General features: G+C 40.0%; 1 protein-coding gene across 3 annotated transcripts in view; it reads right to left on the bottom strand.

Annotated features, from left to right (window-relative positions):
- The window catches only part of ARHGAP6 (Rho GTPase activating protein 6), a 340,849-nt gene that overhangs the window by 105,074 nt on the left and 209,841 nt on the right, over window positions 1-25,934 (bottom strand). Inside the window, exon 1 of one of the 3 annotated variants that reach the window (XM_065639463.1) lies at window positions 5,301-5,349. The exons of the other annotated variants lie outside the window; for them this stretch is intronic. The gene's annotated coding sequence lies outside the window, so the exon portion shown is untranslated. Of the gene's footprint in view, window positions 1-5,300; window positions 5,350-25,934 lie in introns of those variants that run through there. 3 annotated transcript variants of the gene reach the window in all.

Raw genomic sequence — 25,934 nt, forward strand, 5'->3', positions numbered from 1 at the left:
CCCTAAAATTCAGCAGTAAAATGCCCCCAAATTTCACTAGTAAAACTGAAACCACCATTAAATTTAAATATGTAACCTGAATTGGCGAATTAAAGCTCACATTGAGATACCTTTTTGTATCTTAAAGTGAGCATCTGTATACTCTGGGATGTGATGTGTGGTTTCTGCTCTAGCATCATTCCTCCCAGGTGTTAGCAGCCAACTAGGTCCTAAAACGAAAAAAATTACAAGGGTTAAATTCTGTCCCTGGACAGCAGCTATTGAAGCATGTCTATGGTAGGGCTGGTTCTGCAACACTGCAGTGGGGAAGGCCAGAAGAATTCCCCTCCCGCCACAAGTTTTCATCATGTTTCGCTTGCTCTTTCCTACATTAAAAAAAAAATTACTCCATGGTAACCAAAGAGTTTAAAAAGCTTTGCAAAAAATAATCACAGCAAGGGGAACAGAGAGGATGAGAAGAAAGGAAGCTAGGAGACAACGAAGATTCAGTCCAGCGACACCCACATCTAACAGAATTTCTTCAGGGAGAACAAGGAATGCATTTTTTCCTCGCAAAGTATACTTTTCAGAGGTGCTTGAATCCTTGCTTTCCGGTGCGTAGTTTCTTTGCTGTCTCCATAAAGATCACGCAGTCTCACAAATGTGGCTAAGCTAGGCAAACGAGGAGCCGTTTCTCAGCTGAACTCATAAATTACTTATTGTTTTAGTATACTGGAAAATTGGCAGGAAGCAGGGGAAGGTACGTAAGTTACACAAGACTTTATACCATCACTTATCCTTGCCTTCCATTAAAAAAACGTTAGTTGCTGTAGCAACTGTCAAACCACACTCGGGTTCCTCTTCCTCCAAGATACAGAACTTCTCCAAAACACTCACATACACCACAGTCCTTCCCCAGCTGAAGGACATGGTTTCTGGCACTTTCGTGTTGTTTGAAAAGAGGCTCTCCAAGGAGCTGAGAAATCCTTTGCAGGGCTTTTGCCTCAAGGTATGCTTCTGTAGAGACAGTTACCTGAAATCTTTAAAATTCCTTTTTTCTCCCCCTGCCTCTACCTTTTTTTTTCCCCCCTCTTCCTCTTTCCCCTTCTTTCTCTGCATTATAGAGAACATTAGTCCATGCAGCTTATTTCATCACTACATCTTCCAGCATTAAACAAAACGCCTATACATCTGTCAGATGTCACCCTCTCTCCTGTTCTTTCCCTCATGGGAAAGGGGGCATGCAATGGGGACAACATCACATAACACACAATGCAACATCTCTAGGTCACGAAAGGCAAATACAGGTCTCCTACCTAACACTTGAAGGGACAACCCCTCTCCACAAGCACCTTTTCTCAGTCATTCCTAAGGAACCCCTACTCTGTCACTAAGGTGAACAAGCCTTCTCTCAACTGACTGAAATTCTCGTCCACTGGACAGATTTGAATAGGCTACAAAACAACAACCACCACCACCACCACACAAACAAACACACACACCATTGGCATAAAGGGAGCCCTTGAGAAAGCTCTGTCAGAAACAGCACAAATTACACACTACTGAAGAAAAACTCATGAGAAAGTGAAAATATATTCCTCCCCTTTGTGCAGCATGCCAATATTAATGATAAGCAAAGATCCCTGGGAAACTCTTACATGTTCAAGGACACAACCCAGGGTAGGATGTTTGTACAGCAACAGAGAGGTCCTTACCACCTTCTTACCTTCCTCAATCCCCAGGAGATCCATTCCATTTCTAACTAAATTTGACACTTAAAATATTTTCATGCCTAATACTTCCCCAAAACCAAAACCATTTAATTCAAATTAATCTGTTTTCTTACCTAATGGGATGATTATTTTTAATTGCTGCCTAGAAAAGAGAGCAATGTAGTATTGCACAAACAGTATTCAGGAATATATACAAACTCTACTCTTTCAAAACAATTTCAAACTTAAATATGCTTACCTTTTCCTTTCATAGTAGTTTTATTATCTCTGTTATCCTTTGAAGTGTCTTGTAAACTGGCAGATTAATGGTTCTACATAAAGTTATTTTTGTTTGTTCTAGAAGGATCCAAGCTACCCAGCCACTTCACCTTGCAGCTCATTTCTTCAGTGCCATAAGTACCCCCTTCACTCCTTTCTACCAGCCCACTTGTTTCTCTGACAGGGCAAAAATGAACTGAAAACGTACAATGGACTTGTTCTGGCTACACCAGCAGAAAGCGCTTCGGCAGCTACGGGAAGACGGGTCAGCGTGTGTGTCCATACAAAATTAATTGCAAAGTAATATGCACAAGCATACCCCAAAACCAGCTTTCTGTGAGTGTTTACAATGGAAATAGCTGCATACTGGCCCAGTTACACAGCATAAACAAGGTCACTTGACTGCTGGGAGCAGTGACACACAGCCACCAGTTTGAACTGCAAGTGCTGAACCCATCTGTTCCCAGAGCTAACAGCAATTACTCCCTGCGATGAGGTGAGGAGGGCTGAGGGGTGTCCTCACTGCTCCCAGCTCTGCCCACCAAGAGCAGAAGCTGAAAGTAGGTCTCGGTGGCTGATCTTCCTAGTAGAAATCCCAAAACAGCTGACATTTCTTTGCTGCCCCTCAGAGATTGCTGGACTGTTCCCATACCCTAGTTTTTTTCCTGGTCTCTCTCTTTTGCATCTTGTGTCTGAGCAGACGTGCTAATCAGCTTTGCTCTCCTGTGCCCAGTCTTCCTTTCACGCTTCTACTGATATTGCCTCTCTTTCATCTCATCGCCTAATTTTGTGCATGCTGGTTTCAGCTGGGATAGAGTTAATTTTACTCCTAGTAGCTATTAAAGTGCTGTGTTTTCCATTTAGTACAAGAATAATGTTGATAACACATTGATGTTTTAGTCGTTGCTAAGCAGTCAAGGACTTTTCAGCTTCTCATATGGGCCTGCCAGCAAGGAAGCTGGGGATGCACAAGAAGCTGGGAGGGGACACAGCTGCAACAGCTGACCCCAAGTGACCAAAGGGATATTCCATACCATATGATGTCATGCTCAGTATACAAACTAGAGGGAAAGTTAGCCAAGGGACCACTGCTCAGAAACAGGCTGGGCATCAGTTGATGGGTGGTGAGCAATTTCATTGTGCACCACTTGTTTTTGTATATTCTTCTATCAGTATTAAATGATTTTCACTTTCTGTCCCTTTAAACTGTCTTTATCTTAACCCACAAATATTACTTTTTTTTTCTGATTCTTCCCCCCATCCTGCTGGGGGGGTAGCAAACAAATAGCTGTGTGGTGTTCAGCTGCCTGCTAGGTTAAACCACAACACTACGGTGCTCTGTAATTTCCCCAGACTCATGCACTTGCATGACAAGGACTCAGGCTGCTACACTAATGAACGCCCCCAAATGAAGTGCAAGGTACCATTTGCTTTTTACAACCACTTACATGTGTAGATTTTCTGCATAGAATGGAGAAACACACCGCAGCCAGCAGCTCGAGGCCACCTCGCAACATTCTGAATGCCAGATTTAGGGCTGAAACAAAGAACTCCAGAGCTATAAACAAGGGCTGCTGTAATTTGCATTAGGGTTCCCAAACATCCAAAAAAGGTGCGACAGAGTAGGTCCTCATTTAACTACAGTGTGCTTAACTATAAAACAAAGCAAGCGATTCCATCCTGTCAATTCGCCAGCTAGGATCAGTCAGGAATCTCGCCAGGAATCTTCATCCTAAACATGAAAAATATCCATGCTGTCATAAAGCCAAACGCAGGCACGCTTTCACAGACGTGGGCGGACTGGACTGAGAAGTTACTGACCCTAGAAATTCATTACCACTTTACAGCTGGCAAATCATAGTTGACCTAGCTGTTATTTAACATCTACGCTTGGTTCTTCCGTTGATTCAAGTCACCTCATTGACCTACATTAAAAGAGATACGGAAGCATTCACAGTATGCATTATGGTGTGTTGTCTATGACAGCCATAAAGCACAGGTCATACAGCTGTAGGCAGATATTCAACTGTTCCAGCAGAATGTGCAAACATGCACCTTCTGTGCTAGAGTGATATTTGGGCTTATATGGCCTGAATCTCTTCTGCCTTTGTATTCACCTTCCATCTTCACTCACCTGTGACTCATCTTGCACATGTGTGGGAGAAGTAATTTTCAGAGTGTTGCTCATTGGCTACTTGCACATATATTCAAGTTTCATCTCTGACAGAAGCTTACATGTGCTGTACACTTGCAAGAGGCACAACCGCAAATTGCAAATTACACATGCTACATAGAGGTAGTTTGTCAAAATTCGCCTAAACCCAAGGATTAAAGGAAGATGTGTTCACCTTGCCACAGCTATACAAAATGGGAAAGGTCTTTGCTCATCAGTCTTCAGCACCTTCTGCCAATTATTAAGGCTTGACCTCAAGAGTGGGATATTGCACGTGATATGAGCATTTGAGTGTTACTTAAGCTGCCCTGAGTGACAATTCTTGCAGTGGGTTATACCTCTAGCTCATGCCTAGACAGTAATGAATGCGTCTGGGACTCCAGCACATGCAAAAAAAAAAAAAAAAAAAAAAAAAAAAAAAAAAAGTGACACATAGCTAGTATTACAGTCATTTTAACTTCTTTTTTTTTTTTATCCCTACACAAAATTGCCCAGATTAAACAAATCTCTTCAAATATAGCATTTTAAATTTGATAGCCATCTGACAGGATCAGCCACCAAGCAAGAGGCTTCTTAATATTCCCTTCAATACTTCCTTTATTATTTACAGCTTATTGTTTCATGTTACATGGAGTTTTTTCACCCATTTTGGCTGCTCAAATAGTATTTTCTGTTGTAAACTTATCTCACTTTTGGTACTATGCCTATTTAATCTGAATTCATTTTAGAATTATAATGTACAAGTTGCTCTGCTTCACTAAATATTAACAGTATTTTACTAAAAGTTATTGTAAAGGGACACATGTTCAAGCCAAGTTTTATCCATATATAAACAAGGCGACACTTCAAAAACAGAAGTTATAGAAGGTGGAAGAGGAACTATCTAACCTGGCTACAGAGATTTTAAAATATTTCTTTAACACTTTTTGTAACTTCGGCTTTTTAATTGGTGAGATATTATCTTAGTCTGCCTATAAATAATAAAGTAAACCTGTTCTTTAGAACAGGCAAAATTTCATAAGATTTTCTGCCAAGTTCTGCTTTAGCTACGGACCAAAAAGGACCTCTTATCCCACATATCCCACTCCTAGAGCTGAAACTCAGCTCCCTTCAGCTGAAAAATGCAGGGACTAAGGGAGAGAAAAAGAAGTTCATACCCATTTCCTGAGACAGGAAGCTTGAGTGCATTTGGCCTGATAGAAGAAGGAAAAAAACCCCTCAAACGTCTGAGCTTAGTAGCTTGGCTACTTCTGAATACACACCAGGATACAGCAAGTTCCTCCTCCCAAAAAAAGCATGATGAGTCACACACTATAGCACAAGCCTTTAGGTTATTTTTTTTTGTATTTTTTTCTCTTTAAGTTTCTAAATAATAAGTTTTACAGCACTAAAGAGGAGTAAACAGCTTCAGGATAACAAAAAGAAACGTAAGAAAGCTTAAACTAGGAGGATCTTTCCGATATGACCACTTGTAATGGTACCAAAAAAGCAAAGGCAGTCAATTTCTTGAGAAAGAAGGATTTTGTTTTTCTTTCAATTCTTCAGATTTTCTCTCTCTCCATTTATATGAGGAGCTGCTGCTCCTTAAAGGTGATGCACTGCAATTGCACAAATAGCTTCTATGCCATCTCCTTCAGACTCAGTTTGTAAAACAAAAACAAACAAAAAACCCCTTACTAGCATAAAAATTTATATAGTAAAAATATAATTTGGATCCAAAGAAAGTGTTTTTGTAGCTGCAAGGAGAGCAGCATGCATGTGAAATCTGACAGACATCCTCACGCATATATTGACTATATCGTTACAATCAATAAGTGCTTGTAGGGAAATTCCAGAATTTAAAAAAAGAGTGTAATTTAACAAAGTGCAGTATAATCACATTTTAATAATAAAGTCAACATTATGATGTACTATGGTACTTCAAGGTCTTCACAGAATCACGGAATGGTTGGGGTTGGAAGGGACCTCTGGAGATCATCCAGTCCAACCCACCTGTTAAAGCAGGTTCATCCAGAGCAGATCGCACAGGAATGTGTCCAGGTGGGTTTGAATGTCTCCAGAGAAGGAGAATGTTTGAAGAACTAAAGAACAGTAATGGTGAAACAAGCCAATTCTTTCTCTTTAGAGGAAGGAAGCCCACTCTGAGCTATGTCTAGGACATAACTATCAGTTCCCGAAACAGTCTTAATCAGAGAATTTCCCCAGTCAAATTTAATTTGGTACTGTGAGAAGATGGAAGGCTGCCTATAGCTTCCATTATACCATGACATCTGTGTATGGATCTGCCTGTGTTTGTCATATGGCACATAAAAGCAGCTCGGATCTGGCCTGCCCAAACATTTGTCTGGATTATTTGCCCCCTTTTTTTCCTCTGCTGCTCTGTCTTCTGGAGGCTTGACAGCCCCTTCCCAGCCACAGGACTGGAAGGACACCTCTTAGATGACAAAGTTCCAGCTTCCACCCCATCGAGTCTGTAGGGCGCATGTGCTCAGGTGAGAGCACGGGAGTGCCTGTGACCACTGGGTCACAAAGTAAGGGCTGCCTCAGCATCCATTCCAACCCACCGCTAGGCATGTTCCCATCCCATCACCAAAACGTTGGTGTTCTCCACCGAATCGCTAGGTATTTACCCATGGAGAAATGCCTATACTTTGCTACTGTGATGGAAACACTGCTGGTCATGCAACAGAAAACCATATAACAAGCCTTGGAAAGATGAAAGATTGAGCACAACTGAGTTACAGAGCCTGAATCTGGTGGTAAATAGCTTGATAGTTATGAGGGAAGGTTCAGATTGGATATTAGGAAACATTTCTTCATGGAAAGGGTTGTGAAGCACTGGAAGAGGTTGCCCAGGGAAGTGGTGGAGTCACCATCCCTGGAGGTGTTTAAAAGACACATAGATGAGACTTAGGGACATGGCTTAGTGCCAGGTTTAGGTTATGGTTGAACTCGATCTTAAGGGTCTCCTCCAATCAAAATGATCCTATGAGGAGAAGTAGTAGGCTTGGAAGAGAAGGAGGAGGATTGATCTTCAAGACATTTCTGAACTAGGTTTGACTCACAATGCATTTCACTAAAAGGAAAATACAGCTTAAAAAAATGCAAAATCTCTCACTATCTTTTGCAGAATTTAGCTATCAGAATGTTACTCAGTAATTAACACTGTCACCTGGTTATCTACATTGGTCAAATTCTGCATTCAGAAAGTATCAATGTGAGCAATTAGAAATGAATAACTGACAAGTAATATTGAGATATTCAAGTATGATTAGCATTTTTTAAACATGAAAAGAGAAAGTATGGTGAAATAGCACCATCACTATACTAACGTATAATTAGTATCAAGCTGTGATGTCACTTGTGTTGTCAAGATGTACAGTCCTACTTGTATAAGCAATCAAAAAATGTAAGTTATCCTGAGCTTTGTATTGGGCAGAAATCTTCTAGAGTTCAGAAAGGAAACAACTTCTTCAAATTCCCTTACTAAGCATGACTCCAGCAGTCTTAAATTCACTGTGAAACTAGATATGACGCATAAAAGTCCTGCCTTTTCTTAAAAGCAAGCCTCAGAAGTAGTATGTTGTAAATAAAATAGAAACCAGTTAGATCCATGTGTATCACTCTGTCTTGCCAACACACACACAAATAAAGCACCAGAGCATCAGAAAAATAGCAGCTTGTGAGAAATGAGAAACAAGCTGATTTCCAGAAATATTGTTTATAAAACTTAAACAAAATGGCTATTTTAGTTCCTCTTCTGTAATCCATCCAATATCAGTTTGAGGTGACTTAACTGACAGTTATCATGATCTTTATAAAAATTAGGTTTTGTTAAACTATGTCTGTGTGTACATATATATATACGTAGCATGTTATACAAAATACATCTGCAAACGTTTAAAGGGGCAATATTTTTCTGGTCATTCCCTGTTCCTCTTGGGACTCTTAGCTGCTTTTGGCAAGTGCTTTTTATAGTTACCATTTGCATTACTGTCATGGATCAGGTCATTACAAGTGGGCTATCCAAATGCTTAACAATAATAGTAGTAGTAATAATACTAATTACAGTCTCTGCTGCAAGCAATAACATTTTAAAGCATTTTTTGCATCTGGATGGATACCTGGCATGAGTTTCTATGCAAAACACACTCATCTCAGAAGTCATGAAGCAGGCGAGCTCAGAGCCCCACTAGCCCAACATTTTATTTGAGCTAAATGTCCTGTCTAAACACGACCAATTCTGTCAGACAGACTTATCAGCAGAGACAGCGGAGCAGAGTCTGGTCTGCTTGTAAACTCCCCACCAGAATAGGAACAAGAAAAGCAGCAGCAGCTGGACACAGCTGAGCAGATGGGAGAGCAGAGGAAAAGAGTGAGGCTATACCGGTCAGCATGACAGGCAAAGCTTAGGGGGAAAATAAAGTGTTTCACTTATCGTGTCCCCAGCCAACACCATCTACTATTGCTTTCCTGTTCTGCTCAGAACTGGATGATTACTGCCATTTTAGTTAGATTTTCCACGCTAGCACAAAATCAACTCCAAGAGGTTTCTGAGTACTCAGAAAGCAGCAATCCACAGTGACTTCCAACCCGTTAGCTTTGATGAAGCAACCCCATTTAATGAAAAGCTATGATGGTCTCAGATTACAACAGGGGGATATTTGTGAGAAGGGTTCTCTTTTTTGCTATATCAGATTATCTAAAAATCTATTGCATTTCATAACCAACCTTTCATAGCGCAGAACGTATGAACACGTGCTCTCACATAACCAATCTAGAACTATTCTATAGAAAGAGAAAAGTGGAAAAAAAGAAGAGGAAAAGCCAACAGTAAGGAAATGCATCTTCAGAAGAAAAAGCAGCAGTAGCAAGATTTTCAGTCAGGAAGACAACAGAGCAAACAAACTGTACCCATAGGAGAAACAGTCAGTCATCAGAATAACCAATAATAATAGTTCCGATAAGCAATTTTCAGAAATGTGAACTTTAAAAGACTTGGCTGCACATTCACATTTTATCTTTGTGTCCATGTATTAACTTTCTAAACAGAAATTGGAGGCGGGGCACGGTGCCGGATTTTACCTCAATGCAAAATGTCATGTAAAAATTTGTTTCGGTAGTTGTCCTTCTGGACTGATTAAACTACAAACAAGTCAGTTTTATAAATGCATAACTCTTGGAAGACAGTGCTCTTATAACAGTTGTATAAGCATGCCTTGTAAAACATTCATGTGGGCTCAGCATGCAGACAAATTCACAAATAGACTTGCTAACTCCCTTATCTTGATGACCAATAACAAGAAGAGGAAAAAGAAAGAGAGATTCTTTTTAAAAGAATAGTCTAGACAGTTCAAAAATAGTTTCTGTGCCCTTGCCAGGTACAAGGGAAACTGGAAAATTAGGAACCATGGTGCTTACTAAAACCAGGGTATTTTTTTGACTGTATTTTTTATCCACCCTCAACCTTCTGGATTTCAGCAAGGAGATTCATACCCATGCAGCTCCCAAAGAAGTCCACTTCATCCCAAGGCTTAACTGAGAAGTACCATTGACAGGTTCCCAGGTGGCCTTCATGCAGTGCAAAGTCCCAAACATAGGAGTATTTGTGATGCAAAGTGGCAAGAGGTGTCAGAAGCTGAGATGTCTTCAGGGCTTTAGCTCATCCTTTCCCCCTTGTTTGTTCCAATTAAAAAACAAACAACAAAAAACAAACAACAACAAAAAACACACCCACACACCAAAAAACAAACAAAAAACAACAAAAAACCCCAACGAACCAACACAAACCACTTTTTGCTTGTTTGCTTGCTTATGGCACATGCTCAACTTGCGGAAGGAGTTAAAAGGTAGCAAGGGAAAATCACGTACTCCCTTCCCTGCAAATAAGAGTTGTTTATTCTTTCAAGTTGATGTGCATGTTCTGTGCACTCAGGATGACATTCCCTCAGTGGAGACATGTGGAGCTAGATAACATCAATTTACACTAAATAATCTTAAAATAGAAACACACAAAGTGCCGTTTTTAGACATAGTAGATAATGCTTTCAGATAGTCTGCTTTTGCCTGTTTTTTTTTTTCCTCCAGTGGATGGGAGATCCATTATCTCACGTTTTAATGGATGTGGTCATTTTCTCTCTGTGGCCAAGTTTACAGATACTCCACTCTGCCAGTGAGCCTTCAGAAACCTGAAGTGACTGAAACTAGAGAGAGTTCAGAGACAGCAAGGGTCACTACAGGAAGATTTATCATGCAATGATCTGGGATGTTAAAGACTCAAGTTCTCTAAGCAGAGTGCTAATCACAGAATGTTAGGGATTCAAAGGCACCTCGAAAGATCATCTAGTCCAATCCCCCTGCCGGAGCAGGAACACCCAGATGAGGTTACACAGGAAGGCGTCCAGGCGGGTTTTGAATGTCTCCAGAGAAGGAGACTCCACAACCTCCCTGGGCAGCCTGTTCCAGTGTTCCGTCACCCTCACCATGAAGAAGTTTCTTCTCAAATTTAAGTGGAACCTCTTGTGTTCCAGCTTGAACCCATTACCCCTTGTCTTACTGTTGGTTGTCACCGAGAAGAGCCTGGCTCCATCCTCGTGACACCCACCCTTTATATATTTATAAACATTAATGAGGTCACCCCTCAGTCTCTTCTTCTCCAAGCTAAAGAGACCCAGCTCCCTCAGCCTTTCCTCATAAGAGAGATGCTCCACTCCCTTAATGCTGCATACACACATTGTATCATGTAATAAACTAAGGCTATGGCCCTCAGATCATATCACAGCTGGATCAATTTGAATTTATAATATTGAATTACAAATTACTATATGCTTAACACCACCAAACTTCTTCAAGTCTGTGAAAACTAGCTCCACTCTACTCTTATTTGCAGTTATAAAAATGCCATTAGAAAGTTTGTACTAAGGAGAGAAAAAAAAAATGAATTGCTTTTTATCCTCTTCCAAATGTTTTAAGTTATGATACTGTAGATATGAAGACAGATCTGCAAGTCGATACTGATAAAGCTATCAAGCTGCTAAAAGCCGAAACTGCCACAACCTGGATCTACTTGACACATCTGTCCTGTCACAGCCAACATGCTGTTTAACTGCTCCTCTCCCAGTGTTGTGGAATGTTGTAAATCTGACCAGTAGCTAAATAGTGAACAAAAGTCACTATACAGAAGACAAAAAGAGATTATGCTTGAAAACATCAGTGCAACTAGAAACAGAGAAAGTGAGTCTAAATTTAACGGGGTAGGTTTTTTGTTTGGTTTCTAACTACCTTCTTTTCTTTCCCTTGATTTGATGGTATACATCAGCTAACTTCTTCCCCAAGGCACACCAGCACATCTACTGTCAACCTCTGGCCTTCAGCTCCCACAGCATCCATGCAAGTCTCTAAATGCAAAAGCATTACAAATGGGAAATGTCAAAGATGGATGGAGTCTAGATCTGATGATACAGACTACAATTAAATGCTTGGTAATTTAACAAATGACAGCAACTACCTAAACACATTAAGAAATACCTTACAATGCACATTCATTGAGGAACATTTTCTGAAACTTTATAAGTACCCAGTTTCTTGTAATTTTCACCCTCCAAAGAGCTACTGTTCATGGTTCCTATAAAGCATTGCACATACAAACCAGATGAACTAAATTTGTGCTGCAGCCAAAGGTGATCTCCCCTACCTCCTTAGAAGCACCCATGAACACGCTGCTGAACTGCTGATATATTTTGCAATGCTGCTGGGGAGGAAAGAACGGTACACTTAGCCAATCTTCCTCTTTTTACTACATCTATTTTAAGAGTGTAAGGAAATACAAGTGCCTATATGTATATTTGCTTAATTCAGAGAAGCTAGCATTTCACTCTGTGATGAAATCCAAGCAAGAAGCAAAAGGAAAGGAAACAATAAAAAGTTATTGAACTTGGAAAAGTATTCTTGTTCCTCAGAAGAATATCTAACTTTATTTAAAAATTAGAGGTCCCTGAGTTTTGCTCTAGCAAGCACAAAACATTCTCTTAATGCAAGATTTATACTTAAAAAATAAACAAACACGGCTTTTTGGCCTAATACTTCTATCTGCCTGGCCTAGTGAGTGGAAATAATTCTTATTATTTTCCAAACTGACAAAAAATTGCACGTGTAACTTCATTTTTAAACTGCAAATCGCCTCAAGTATAGATTGAGGTATCACACCACTGTATTTAAATTGTTGCGACATATAAGGAAACCCGGTGCTACAGAATTTTCACAAAACAGGCTTATAGAAATAACCTGAGGTAATAAAACTGGGTAATGCTAAATGGTCAAAAAAAAAAAAAATCTTTCTAAGACAATAAATCTTACACCAGACTTGCAACCTACCCCATAAGCACCAGACTTCCTTGAAAAGCTGGTATTCATCATCCAAATCTCAGGTTGCACATAAACATTTTGTGTAAAATTAAACATTCTGGTATCACACTGACAAAGAAAACAGAAAAAAAAAATATTTGGAACCAGCAATCTTTCCGATGATCCTGACCAGCTATTTATTCAGCAAAGTACATAATCTAAGCATCCTCAATACTACTGCTGCACTTTTGTTGCTAACCAGAGAAATTGCATTTTGCCATCTAGTACATAGGTTTGTAACAGATAATCTTTTCTGTTTCAGGTATCAAAATTCCACGATGAGCATTACCGCTCAAAGATAAGAAATCATGATTTGCAACCACATTCAACTCAATCATCTTCCCGCCAGGTGCTAGACTGCAGCACGTCAGCCCTGACGACGTGTGGCAGACAGACGTGAGGTTTGCAGCAAGACGAAGCAATCCCCTCCCACGATACAGTGCTCAGAATGGCACTTCAAAGCCTTGGAGGACCTTTGGATAATCTGAAGTTTACACTCAGAATCAGACACCTCTGGCAATTCAACATCAAAAGTAAAAAGCAGATGAGGTATGGAAGTGCTTCTGTTCCTGTAACACGAATAGCAGGAATGAAGATGAATACTGATCATATGTGCAGTTCCTCGCATTTCTAGGTCTTCACGTCAGTACTTCAGGTTTTGTATTTTTTGAGTCAGATCTGAGAGTTCCCGAAGCACTGCTCGTGTCTAAAACACATGAATTGGCTTCCCTGGAAATAGCACTCAGCTGGAAAAGAATAAGAGTCATCGAAGTAAAAACGGTACCAGGGAAGAGAAAGAAATCCTTTGTGTTTACATTTTGAATTTATGAAGCACTTTGTTACTGTTAAGATTAGTGTAGCATAAGAAAATCTTGGTGGGCAGACTGGAAAGAAGCTAATTTTCACATCCTGGTTTTCCTTTTATTCTTTCATTCTACCATCTTCCCTATCTCTTAGCCATTCCTTCCCATCATCTCTATTTTTACTCCATATTCCACTTTCCACATAACCTTACAGAATTACAAGCACTCTGGCCATCTTGACACTGTGTTATCCTGGAGATAAGAGGCACTTCAGTTTTACACACAGCCAGTCTGGAGTGGTGGAAGGCACACGTTATCCAAAAGCCTAGACATTTCCAGAAAAACTTTGCTAACAGCCAGCCATTGTTCCCTGAGATGGATGTGCTAATTAGAAAACGAGTACATTTTCACAGCTTCTTTAAAACATCACCTCAAGAGCTCCTTGAGTTTTCATGAGGAATAAAATCTCCTCCTGCTTTTTCCAACAAGAGCTTTAAATCTACTGTTGCCTTCAGGTAAGGTTTGCTACAGCCATGGGCATAACAATTCCTCACACGGTTACTGATGCTCTAATTATGAGTGTAGCATTTGCCCTGGAAATATAAGAACTCACTGATGGTATATTATCCAAATTAGGTCCTTGCTCCCCACACGCCTGTGTAAAGACTATGCCAATTAAGGCCTCCCACACAGTTTACAGTTAATGCTCACTCATAGCTACATTAACAGCAGCAGATTTGCACGTAAGTAAATGCATCACAATTCCATACTGTCACAGCTTTGGCTGAAGGACACTTTCTGTTTTGCAGTGAACTGTGTTTTTAAGACCAAGCCATGATAACATGGAAATCTCAATTTAAGATTTTATTTTGCCTCTGAAAGCAAGGTTTGAGCCCTCGGAGTTGTGCAGAAAAGTTTGGAAATCTGTGAAAGTTTAGAAAACAAAAATAAAAATGAATCAACAGGTACAAATTTTTTAAATCTATCTCCGTATTTTTCAAGCCATCTCATGATTTCTGGATGCTCTAGATTGGACAGTCTGGCTGCAGAGGAAGAAATTTTGCAGAAATTTAAAAGAAGCAGCTATGGCAAGCTACAAGAAGAACGTAAATACAGGCATGGCTGCTTCTCTGTCAAAGCATGGACTGTGCTACGCTCATTTGTAGAGCTTCTGATTTAAAAGGTAGCTAGAAAGTAAGACTTCTCTAGGGATCATTAGTTGTGGAATTAATCTGCTGGTGTTTTGGTCACTTGTGAATCTTGTAGATATGGTCCCAAGTAATGAGGGAGGAAGCTACCGAAAGACTTCTGTCATATTTAGTGTTTGAATGGGAGAGTTCTGGTGTACTACATCTGAAAATTGATGTTTGCGTATTGGATAAATTTTTCCATGAAAATTAAACTACATAAAAGCACAAGAAAGCACAGACTGTGTATGTTTTAACATACGGGCAGAAATACATGTTACTGCAGTATTGATACTGGGGTGGGGGGGGAGGATGCGGAGGGGGAAGAGCCACACCACACAACACACACCTACACGACAACCACAAGAAATGAAACATTTCAGTATCAGATTGTGGTTCTACATACATTAATATCCAAGCATATCCTTATTCATGCCACACTAAATAAGGCATATGCATTCAGGAAAAGAAGTTACAAGTCACTGCAATACTGGAATTTATAGCCTACTTCATAGAGTTCAGATTATTTTCACTAAAGGGGAAATAAAGTACCAGAAACTTAGATGATCTCACTGCTTTACAGATCATTACAAAAAGAAACAAAGAACAAAGCGAGAAAGGGTTAAATGCTAAACACAAATCCTGCCTTTGGCTCAGCACTCATTTACACCTGCTAAGATGTCTACCATATTTCACTGTTTCATTAAGTGGCAACCTGTGAACTGCAATCTGGCATAGGAGCATTTGAAGAAAATACATCCCTAACTCTTGCTGGCAAAACCCCAACCAACCTAGCAATGTGTATACATACATGAAATAACCATTCAATATTCTCTGAATGAGCTGAGCACTGTAGTCCATAGTCCACTTCAAATTTAGTTTACTGTATACATTCAACTGTTAAATGTTATGATCTGTTCTACATTTTGAGATGATGGATGAATTCTCTTTGAATAATGCATCTTACACAAATGTGGTTCTCAACTTCTTTCAAGTCCATGGTCAGGTTAACTTTCCACAAAGCACCTAAAGTCAAGTCACTGTGGATAACACATTGTACTAAATATAGCCATAATGTGAAGATGTCACTGCATAACAAATAAATTTTTAAAAACATGCACCTTAAAGAGATGGTGTGCCGTGTTCTTCCAGGCTACTACTCTCTATTCCACAGCGTTTTACGCCTTCCTCTCAGAAGTATAAAAAAACCAAAGCAGTCTGAAAAAAATCTCTAGTTATTGGCCAAGTACATTCCCTGAGGAATTATTTTGGATTGACACTAGCATCACATTTCCTTCTGACATTCTCTACTGTATTTAATAATAATCAATATTTATATTGCAAAACTTTGATACAAATCACATAGTACGATATCAGAGCTGTGACATGCTAAGTGTAGGCCATTTCCATTTCTTCTTAGGATAACAATTCAGTCATCAAATGTAGTAATAAATAAGATTTTAAGACAGCAGATGGCATCACTTAGTTATTCTAAACTGCTGTACAATGACCATTTACTATGCAGCATAATCCATTTTTGAAGACAAGTAAATGGAGCTCTATGAACAGGATAGAAAAGTGACATTTCAAAAAAGAAAAAAGAAGATATCACCATTTCACCTATCTGGTTGCCTTGCTCTGTATGGAGTTTCATATAGGCATCTTAAAAGAGGTCACAGTTTCCCACAGCTGTGGCTGCCCTGCTTTGATTCACCAGATACTTCGGAACCCCCAAGTGAGCCCACCTACAAGCCATCAGCTGAAGGCATCCACATCTTCACCAGATCAGCAAGAGTAATGGCTAGCTTTCAGAAACCTGGCAGATGTGACTACAGCTTAGTGGTAATTTATAGACTCTTTTCCTCATCTATTCCCACTGGGATCACTTTGGAGCTACATCACACCATCAGGCACAAATTCACAAAATATTTTGTACTGCTATTAGAAGAGCTGCCCATTTAACAAATCAGAGATAAGAAAAATGGTGAATGCAATAAAAGCTCATCATGCCCATTCAGCATCACACGGGAAATAACAGCCAGCATGAAAAGAGACCTGGCTCTAAGCTTTTCAAGTGGCTGCAAAACAACATCTGGTATTCAATCTTCTTTTTGTAATTTCTTTCACCATATATAATACATAGGGTGATGTGAAAACAACGCAGAAAGACATATCCTGTGTGTATTCAGATGATGTAAAGATTTGAAAACGTAAACTATAAAAAACAAAGGCATCTGCACACAGGCTCAAACTCCTGTACAGAAAATAGGAATTCAGAGAAGCAATGTACCAAGTCATTTTTCTGATCCCTTTTCAGAAGAATAACAAAACCATTATGTTCTACTCAGGGTATTTAGCAAGTGGCTGTCACAGTAGTTTGTGGGTGTTACAGAAAGAGTTCGTGATCAAGAAGGGTGTGCTGCATTGGATAGCTATAAACTCTTCAGAAGGGATAGGCGAGGAAGGAGAGGAGGTGCGGTAGCCATGTATGTTAGGGAGTGTTTTGCCTATCTTGAACTTGACGAGGGTGACAATAGGGTTGAGTGTTTATGGGTAAGAATCAAGGGGAAGGACAACACGGAGGACATCCTAGTGGGGGTCTATTACAGACCACCCAACCAGGACGAAGAGGCAGATGAAATATTTTGCAGGCAGCTGAGAAAAGTCTCAGAATCACAGGCCCTTGTTCTCATGGGGTACGTCAACCTACCAAATGTCTGCTAGAAATACAACACAGCAGAGAGGAAGCAGCCTAGGAAGCTCCTGGAGTGTATGGAAGACAACTTCCTGACATAGCTGGTTAGTGAGCCAACTAGGGCAGGCACCCACTGGACCTGTTGTTTGTGAGGGATCTGGACCAGCTGGATCATTGGGCTGAGGCCAGTTGTATGAGGTTCAACAAGGCCAAGTGCTGTGTCCTGCACTTGGGTCACGACGACCCCAGGCAGCGCTACAGGCTCAGGGAAGAGTGGCTGGAAAGCTGCTTGGCAGAGAGAGATCTGGGGCTGTTGGCCAACAGCCGACTGAACATGAGCCAGCAGTGTGCCCAGGTGGCCAAAAAGGCCGACAGCATCCCGGCTTGTATCAGCAATATTGTGGCCAGCAGGACTAGGGAAGTGATCGTCCCCCTGCATTCGGCACTGGTGAGACCGCAACTCAAACCCTGTGTTAAGTTTTGGGTCCCTCACTACAGGAAAGACATTGAGGTGCTGGAGAGAGTTCAGAGAAGAGCGACGGAGCTGGTGAGGGGTCTGGAGCACAAGTCTGATGAAGAGCGGTTGAGGGAACTGGGGCTGTTTAGCCTGGAGAAAAGGAGGCTGAGGGGAGACCTTATCGTTCTCTACAACTACCCAAAAGGAGGTTGTAGCATGGAGGGGGTTGGGCTCTTCTCCCAAGTAGCAAGTGATAGGATGAGAGGAAATGGCCTCAAGTTGCACCAGGGAAGGTTCAGATTGGATATTAGGGAAAATTTCTTCACAGAAAGGGTTGTCAGGCATTGGAACAGGCTGCCCAGGGCAGTGGTGGAGTCACCATCCCTAGAGGTATTTAAAAGAGGTGTGGATGTGGTTCTGAGGGACATGGTTTAGTACCAGAGTTAGGTTATGGTTGGACTCAATGATCTTGAGGGTCTCTTCCAACCAAAATGATTCTATGATTTTTCCAGGTGCCATTCTGTTTGAATGGATGCAAAAATGCACTGGGGGAATCTTGAGCTTAAGATGCTGTCAGGGAGCAATCAGGTAGACGTCCTTCTGCAGGCTGCATGGCAAGGTTTGTGAACCCAGCAATGGTATCCCATGGTGCAAACCTAGTCCAGAGCTGGCCCAGTGCTGGCTGATCCCTGGTAAGTGTCATTGCCAACTGATCCCTCCTGATTCAAATAGTATTCCACATAGAGCAGCTGAGACCAACAGGAGGGTCGCTTCAAACCTTGAGTGACAGAGATGTGTGGGAAATGGAGAAAAGGCCATGCAGAGAAGGGAACAAGCCAGAGTACATGAGAAACACTCTCCTTCTCACCTACACATACACAGCTCTGCTTTTCTTTATCCACTCCTAACTTTTTCTCTGGTCTTGCCTTTTTTAAAACTATTCAAAGAGCCATGCTGTATGTACTGTATGAAATCAGAGATGGCAGCCTTACAGAATATTTAGCAATTCTTTGCAGAGTTGCTAACAGTTTATCCTTGCTTTATGGATAAGTGAAAATACCCACCAGCATGTATGCTTAGTATGCAGCCAGGAACTTGATCTGAATATTTTCTGTCTATATTATGAGATTTTCAATGAACAATGAATTATGAAAACCAACAGGGCAAAGCAATTTATGAAGAAGCTGTAGATGTCTTCAGAAAAGAAAAAACAACTACAGAGAATACTAAGAGTAAACATTAGAAGTAATGAAGAGGTTATAAAATCTTTTTATTTTATATCATTGTAAAGACTGGTTTTCTCTCTTGGTGTTCAGATCAGCACATTAGCAGTACACTACCAAACATTCATCCTCTTTCTGCTCTCAGCCTAGGGAGGAAATAAGCTTCTTCACCCACTCAGAGCATGTCGTTATACTTCTAAAAAGGAAACAGAGCTCTAAGAGCTGTGAGGAACAGAGGAGGGGAAAAGGGAAGGAGTCAATCTCTGATACAATAAATCACAGAACCATTCTGCAATCTTTTTTGTTTTGATGGAAGTCACCTTTTAAAAAGCTGGTTCTGCAGGCTTTAGACAATACCTTTTTTTTCCCCCTCCAAGGGTTAATTTCTTTGCAACATGCTAGTAATACAAGCTGAATGTTATTTTTTCTCTGCAACAGAATGAATTACACATACAAGTCTAACAACAATGTGAACCCAATCCAGGAGCAGCATTACTAATGTCATGATAATTGGGATTTATACTCATTGTAGCCATATGCTTTCTGCTGAGTCAGTTTTGAGATACATGCCAGTGTAAAAAGTATTAGACAGAAGATACAAGACAATTTGTAGAGGTCGTCCAATAGTCAGTCATGCTATTTATAGTAAATGTCACTATCATAATGAAAAGAATCATATGATACAGTTGCCTGCAGTAGCATAGGTAAGCCTCAAGTGATCTCAACCTGTCCTATCTTACAGCTGCAGCTTAAGATGACAGACAATACGGACATAGAATCTAAAAACAAGGCACTAACTCAGTGTCACAAGCGATGTGGGGTAGACTTCAAATTTTAGGTGAAGCTTACACATTTAAATGTGAGACCATATTTTAACATTATTTAGAAGCCTAAAATTGCACACAGAGATCTAGCAGGACTTTCTAAAACAGAAGCAAGTCAGTTGCTTAAGCCCTGTTGTGATCAGTAGTTATTAACTCAGCAGTCTGCTTAAACACTGTGAAATGCCACTGAGGACTCCTCATGCATTTCTGGGCCTGGGCATTTCCAAGGCCTCTAGGTACACATGAACTGGAGCCCTTTAAACTTCCTCAACACTGAAACCATTCTACCACATTAGATGAATTTTGCGGAAACTGAATCTCATAATCAAACTATAGATTATATTCTTTATGCAGAGACACACATACATAAACAGAGAAAAACATTTTCTAAAATCACAGGGAGACTTCTGTAGGCATGCCTACATTATTTCACACGCTGCAAGAGCAAGCTTTTAAGCTAACCTGTGTACATAAAATATATTCTCCCCAGCTCACTTCTGGCAGGGATAAACAGGTCTCCAGAGCTCCAGTACTTCCTACGATGAACGCCTACAGGATTCACTTCATGATTTGCCTTTCTGCACCTTCGGAATTATTTCCTCCCCAAATCTTCCTTCCTCCTTCTTCTGGACTAGTCTTCCCAGCTAAGTTCTGACTTTAAATGAACAGCAAGAATGAATGGTTTCTCAAGCGAGTAACAATCTACTTACACTTTTATCCCAATCTCAGCTGCCCTAGTTGGCTTGCAGACATCTGTGCAGCAATTGGCAATGCACTGGCTATCTCCTGGCTTCCTTTAATAGGGTACAACTCTGAAAGCCTGAAAAATTACCTCCTCCTTTCTGTCTTCCACAGTGCTTTTAAACTGGTGGTGGGAGGGGCAGAAAGTCTCCCTATCTCAAGTGACAAAAAGCTAAAATTCCCATCAGAAGTGACTCACCAACATTAATCACATCTACATCAGACTGAAAGGCACTCACAACATGAAGACTGAATCCCCTCCTCAGTTAAGCAAATGAGAAGCAAATTGCTCAGAACTACTATATTACTTTAATTGCCATATCGGTACAATCTCGCACAATAGAGCTGATGAACATAAATTTATTGTTTCTAGCACTGAACTCTTATAGAGAAATGCTGTTGCATCCTTTGGAAGTACAGCCAGCTGAGTAATGTGCAACCTCCTTTATTCTGAAATAAGTAGCAATGTAAAGATTTTTGTATGTAAAATATTCCCTTCACTTACTTCCTGGTTTATGCATTAGAATAAACATCCTTATTGCTTAACCAAGAAGATGCACATCAAAATCTTCAGTAACCAAATTACACTGCATCTTGAAATACTGCAGCTTCTGCTTGCTTCTCACTGGGAATATTGTGAGGTTTTATTCAATAATACTAAATCCAAGTACAAAAATCCAAAGGGCGCTGTTTAGGATTCGAGACTACAGCTAAACGTTGGGGGCAAAGGGGGCTTGAAGAAAAAGAGAAAAATAATATTTCAGAAGAATCCCACCATCTCCAAAATGTAGCTTCAGAATGAAAAAAAGACAAAGTCACATTTGGAAATATATACATCCTACTGAATCTACAAAGCAGGGAATTTTCCCATTTGTACTATGTATGCAACACTGTTCTACGTTCTTCATAAAGTGGACTCAGGCTTTTTGCCTTCTGGTGTTTTTAACTTTGCCTAGTATTAACTATCCAGCTCCCAGAGGACTATATTCAGAATTACATATGAAGAATATTCTGTTAGCCATAAAACCAAGAATATAATTATAAAAAGTGAACTACACTCCTCCTGTTTTTCAAGGAAGTATTCTAATGCCCAGGAACTAGATTATAATCTGTTGTGGTCCTGTAAATTCAGGATAAATCAAGTATTGCTCTAACATTACCTTGGCATTAAAGAAATCAAGGCCTCACTGCAATAAAGCACTTGAGCTATTGCCAAGTTAACAATTTCTATTGGCATTTAATTATAGTGTGTTTCCTGAAGCTAAGGCACAGCTTTAGCATGAGCAGGGCCACTCTGAGCAAGAGACTTGTTCTGTTCAAATCACTCATCTGACACACAGTTTCAATATGTATCGATGTATGATACACGAAACTGGCCAAGGAAGTAAATTTGGCTCCTCACTGGTAAAGAGGACCCAACACATAAATTATAGCTACTACTTTAAATAATAAAAATACTTATGTATATCCTACATATGTTTTGCAAACATAAGAGCAAATCAGGCAGATTTCAGATTTCCTTCCAGGTACATTTGTAAATATAAGAGTCCTACTCAAAAATTGGGATCTGCTATACTTCACATATTTCTACATCTCTACAGGAAATATTTGCATGACTTCAAAGCTTCAGTCTTCTCTAGCTCCTCATACAACAAAAGAGCTTGCTGTTTTGGATAGACGGCGTGTGCTGTTTCTGGTGTTCCCCCTCCCAAATCTTAACAGTGATTAAGCCTCCAGGAATGAACCAAGTGATAATTTTGCTCTTTGTGACATGGAGTATGGCTTTCTGTACAAATGTTCTGCCTCTGAATTAGGTTACAGTCATTCCCGTTTTGAAGCAATTGAAGTGAAACACTAATGAGCCCCCATCCTTCGGGGTGGGGGTGGGGGGGGGGAAATAAAAAATCAAAAATCAGTGTCTTGAGTTGGTCATCCAAAAATTGAGGTACCCCAAACCAGTATTCACTTCTGAAACACTTGGGTCTGCCTGTACAATATTCAAGAATAAAAAAATAAATAAAAAACAAAACAAAAAAAAAAACCAAAACACCAAACAAAAACCCCACACACACAAAACAACAACCAACCACAAACACACACACACAAAAAAACCCCTACAAACACAAAAAACCAAAACCATACACCAGAAAGTAGAATCCCAAACTGGCCATGATGCCACATTTAAAGGGTCCCTAGTGATGTCAGTAAATTAATTTAATTTACCTGGTGAGAAAAAAAGAGTTAAGTGGGAGCTACTCAGCAGGACTGAGCTGCTACAGCACCCTAGTATAGACCCTACACCTTTTCTCCCTGCTGTAGATGCATAGGAGACAATCTTGCCCTAAAAGAAGCTCACATCAAGCCTTCAGCAAATGTTTGCAGGAGCAGGACCATATTCATTTGTTCTGCTTTCACACCATGTTTATCAAAGTTTTTCTACTAATATCTTAACTGGCAAAAAGGCTTGATGGAAGGAAAGCCTGCCCACGAGAGCTAAACAAAGCCCAGACTCAGATTGACAACCTCTCATGTGGTTCCTGAAGGTATTTATTTTGCAGTCAGTACTTACTAGAGCAAGAAAGGCAGAAATTTTGTGATTTTTGGTGACTAGGCTTTTTTGCAGTATTTTTAACAGTCTCATGACACATTCAAAAAGAAGCACTCCATAGAAAGGGTTAGAGACATCGTAAGTTGTAGTTGTCCCTGAAGAATAAGTCCACATTCTCTGGGTAAAGATTTTACATAGTAAATAACACGGAAGACTGGTGACAAAGTGGTCCCAATTGCTACTGATGGACCAAATGCCATGTTATTGTAGTTTAGCGTATAAATGAGTGCAAGAGCTCAAAAAGTCATATTAATAATGTAGAAAATTCAGTCTAAAGAATATCAGTCTGGTTGTTAAATAAGATCCTATAAAAAGAAAATCAGCAGGTAAATCTTCATTTCTTACTAGATTTTGAGAGCATAAAGAATTACTTTGCTTGGTTTTATTTTAAAAACTAACATCTCTGCTCTCTTCTCTGCTGAATATTAAGTGGGAATAATACCTCACATCATTTGCAATTTGTGACTGTTAAGAACAGATCAACTATGGTTAGTTTGTAAGTTAAGTTTGTCGCAACATATACAGCATACTGAATCCACAGAGCAGCAGACGGGACCAATTCACATTCATCTGAAATCTCTAGCTCTCAATAATCGCTTCAATTTACACGTGGGAAAACCAAGATGAAAGGTTTGTGTTACATGCTTAACAGAGACTGTACATAGGTGTTTAAATTTAGGCCTGGGAAGTTGCCCGGGCATCTGCAGCCCTTCTGGCATGATCAATGAAATCTCAGGCTAGTCAATCCTCCAGACCTCAGCTCTGCCATAACACCATGAGGTCTACACAGCAGCGACTCAAAAGAGGGAAAGTTCAGCAGATGGTCTCCCAGAAGTACACCTAAAAGGCCATGTGCTTAAAGGACAGTGTGATGACCATGGCTTTCATTCAAAAACATGAAAATGAGCTCTTCTTTTACAGAAGAGCCTCAGAACACTGAGCAGATGTGGGAATATATTTCTGGAAAAAGAAAACAAAACCACCCCAAAAAAGAACCAACACCACCCACCCACCAAAAAAAAAACCCAAAAAACAAAAAAACCCACCACCACACACATTACCAACCACTTCAGATATAAGTCAAAAAAGGAGACGTCTGATCTTAGGCTATTCTCTAACCTACTGGCTTGTAGCTTTTCCAAGAAACTAGAGTTTGAACCTCCTGCCAGGCCACACTGGCAAACACTGAACCTGAGTTTGCTGGGTCTTCTGCAGCCCTGTCCAGCACACTGGAAGGTCTGTTTTATCGCACCTGCTTCTTCCTTCCCGTTGCATAGTGAGCTTAGGCAAATGCTCAAGGCTATAGTTTCCCCTTCAGAAAAAGCCAAGTATACCAAAAGTCTGTTACGACTTTGGACCTTGACATTTGCCTCCTTATTTTCATTTAGCCACAAGGAAACTGTTTAAAGTCAGAAAGGAAACACTCAGAGGTGGGAATATGGTCCACCACCCACCTCAGATGCAGACCATACCCTGCTATTCCCCGCCCAGGTGCGAATGCATCATTCCAGACTCAGGGCTTAATCCTTTCTCTTCTCCTAATACTTTACAGCAATTGTTGTGACACAGGCTGGACAGCAGCATGAAGATTTTTATGCTAAGTTTCAAGCACCTTTCTGCAATCTTATGAATCTAATTCCTCTTTCCTGTCTGTTTAGAAACATAATGAGGTATCATACACTATAAATAAAACCAATGTCTTTGAAGAAGGCCTCACATGCTCAGGAAGTCCTTTGCAGTTTGTGGCTGAATCTGTTTCCTCTCAAGTTTCATCTGACATGTTGGTTTGCTAAGATCTGTGTGGTGCTTCAGATATTTTCAATTAGTCTTACTAAGACCAATTTCCCTCACATTTAGACTGAATGGGAGTTTTCATCCATGTTACCTGGACTTTTTCATTACTCAGAGAAAAAGTCTTAAATTGATAATGTATTAATACAGGGAAAATTGAAAGGAGATTACCTGAATACAGATAATCAAAATAAGAAGGTTATCTCAATAGAGAACTCAAATGAAATCCAGGTCTCCTGGGGTCAAGAGGAAGATTTTCTTTCACACTTGTAATTCGCACTTACAATGCACACCAAAATACATGCTTGCCTTTGTTTCGACTTAACAGTACGAGAGTCTCAGAAAATTACATAGGCAAATAGGAGTAATGACCAGTCTTGATGCTAGTATAACATGAAAGAAACAAAAGCAGCATCATGAAGAATTGTAGAAGGAAGTGTTGAATGCCTGAAGGGAACAATTCATGGGAAGTTAATGAGTACCCAACATGGGAGTAGAAAAGCAACTGAGTCAGGTATGAGACCCATGGAGCAAAAGCAGAAAATGTAAACAAGGAGACCAAAGAATGAAATATGGTGTCAACCACATAGAAAAAACAAGGCATTAGAAAATGAGGAGAACTGAAATCAGCAATCAGATGTAGGAAGACAGAAAAGAAAATAAGGCCAATAAGAGTCACGAATAATTTAAAAATATAATGTACTATTGAAAAAGAATGACAACGTGATATACAAAACTTACCAGCCTGTCAAACTTAATTATCTTTTCAATTACTAATTAGGCCTTCTCATTGATTCAATGAAATGACAAACTTTCAAGAGTTTAAATGTTACTGGTGTTTTTTTTTTTTCCCCCTATGAACTGTTCATCACACTGGAGAACCAGAATCCCATCAAAGAACAGAACAGGACATTTGCTGCAAGATAATCTCTGCCCCTTAATACCACAGGAACCCTGAGTAAACATCTATCCTGAATGAAGAACACGGCAGAAATTTTAATGACATCAGTGGAGTAGGATTTTTACATGTGTTCATGACAAATAAGCCTTGCTGAGAAA

The sequence above is a fragment of the Caloenas nicobarica genome, chromosome 1 (assembly GCF_036013445.1).
Source record: "Caloenas nicobarica isolate bCalNic1 chromosome 1, bCalNic1.hap1, whole genome shotgun sequence".
NCBI classification, from domain to species: Eukaryota; Metazoa; Chordata; class Aves; order Columbiformes; family Columbidae; genus Caloenas; species Caloenas nicobarica.